The following is a 2,500-nucleotide window of genomic DNA, read 5'->3' on the forward strand; positions in this document are numbered from 1 at the left end:
AAACATAAGGACGGTTATGGAAATATGTAAATGCTACCGACGCTACCGTTTTACCCTTCTCGACTATATTTACGAGGATCCTCAGCAAGGAAACGACAGTGTTTTGTGGAGGTAGTGTAGTGACGATACACATTACTGTAGATCTGCTGCACGGTTGTTTATTGTTTTGCTCAGCACTGCTTGTTCCCCAACCCCTGTGTTCACCACCTAAGACAGGATAGGATGGTGCTGGGCAAAAGACAGGATAAGAGAGTTTAGCATAATTTGAATTAAATAGGATAGGATAGCATATGCTAGGATGGGGATAAATGATAGGATAGGCTAGGATAAGAGATCTTGCGATAGAGCAGGGTAGGGCAGTTTAGGTTATGTTACGAGGCGGGTAACATAGGTATACTTTCCTCTATGATTACTGATGATAGTACTTCCTGTAGTAGGAGCTGCAGTAATATACGGAAATATAAAGAATATGTAATAAACGGAATGCGTTATGAATTAGGATGTATGTTTTAAGCGTGGTTAGCATATATGGCATGTGCTTTTAATACTGAGTTGTGTCAGAAAATCAATAAAATAAGTTCGTTGTATGAAACCAGGCAACTCATTTCTAATTTTGTGTGATAGTCTATTAGAATATTAAAAATTGTTCATATATCAGCAGAATGTTCAAAACAAATATATGGACGCATATTTCTCAATCTACCGGCACGCTTAATCAATCAAAAAGCCTGTGATATGTTTAGGCGTTTGAAAATTTCACGAAGATAGATCAATCACGTATTCTGCCTATAAGTCCTCCTGCGCATATGAAAGGAAGGGCTGACGCAATTACCTCGAAATCCAGAAGCTTCAAAGAGTAATCCCCAACTTAATACACATTTTCGCCTCGAATTATAGCCCCTCCATCTTGTCTAGCTATTTGACTCTCTCGCATGCCATCAATCACGAACACGGGAGGCTAATGATCACAAACTCGATACGGGGTCTATCGTTCGGACACATTAGCAGGAAAAGCGTGCGTGTGTGTTTTCCCAACTAATGTTCTTCCTGCGTGTGTACAAACAGCCAATCCTTACCCTGTCCGTGTACGTTGGTGTGCACAGTAACACAAGCGGCAGATATGCTTGTGCGCAGAAATATCATGTTTTTTTTTTCTTTCTTTCTATTTATTTTATTTTCAATTATTATATTTTTCTGGTGGTTTTCTTGCTTTAATGCAGGGTGTGCACATATCCAGGCATCTTCTCCTTTACCCAAAATTTACTCTCTCTTTCCCTGTACGTTGGTGTCACGAAGGAGAGATATAGTATATATGTTTTCAGCCGCTGTGATATCTGCAGTGTGCATCCAGGTATCTTTATGTTCAGTGTCCTTTCTTAATTCAGGCATTCTAACATGTAATATTAACGATAGCTTGGTAAAGTAATTTAACACTAATATAGTCTTGGTTTTATGGTTATTTTTTGTTATCGATTGTTGTTTTCTTTATCATTACTATAGCTATACTATATCATATTCTGGATTATTAATTACAGCACTAATTAAATCATTAAACAATCATATCCAATAACAGAATGATTAGTATATCATTACTGGCATTATGAATATCATTATTTCTGTCTTATATTATTTTCCGGTTTATGCTTTTATAATCATCGATAATTGATGATTGAAAATTTAAATTTCCTGCAATTTAATTTGAAGTCCATTTGAATTCTCGCTTTATAAATCTATCGTTATCTTTCTATAATATAGAATCATATTACTTATACCATTAACCTTGAAGTTATTCATTTCATTGTTTTAGCATCGTATACCAGATCTAATACTCATGCTATTGATCATGACCAAGACAAAACTCTCTGAGCGGTTGTTAACCTTCATAACATAGGCACTTAGTCAGATATCCTATAACCATCTTACTTTCATTAATATTATTATTATCGGTGGAGACGTGTACCTTACGGCATCTCATCTACGTATTTTGATTGGTTTCTATGGTAACGATGCATACAATATGCCAAATTAATACTAAATGTGTAACGCACAGCAGTATCAATCAGTGAGTGTTATTAAGGGGTGTTAGCTAGTTAATCTGGCCTTGCTTTGCGTATCCCAGTAACAACCTCTCCTGGCACGCTGTTCTGCGAAGGGTAGGCCCGACGCTTGGCTATTAATCTTTCGGGGAGATGTCATCACTCCTCGCTGTTGTTATGAGATTTATTTTTGTTATCATTTTTTTTTTTTTTTTTTTTTTTTGGGGGGGGGGGTTATTGCCGTATTTGTTGTTAGATTATTTGTTCTTGTGTGTGTGTGTGTGTGTGTGTGTGTGTGTGTGTGTGTGTGTGTGTGTGTGTGTGTGTGTGTGTGTGTGTGTGTGATACTCATCGTGTTTGTTTTGCTTTCGTCATCATGTCTGATATTATTATTTTTCGACCATTAGTATCATTACTTTCTTCGCTACTATGATATTGTTTGCACTGCTGATATCCAGTCCTAT

Source organism: Penaeus chinensis, chromosome 35 (genome assembly GCF_019202785.1).
Source record: "Penaeus chinensis breed Huanghai No. 1 chromosome 35, ASM1920278v2, whole genome shotgun sequence".
NCBI lineage: Eukaryota > Metazoa > Arthropoda > Malacostraca > Decapoda > Penaeidae > Penaeus > Penaeus chinensis.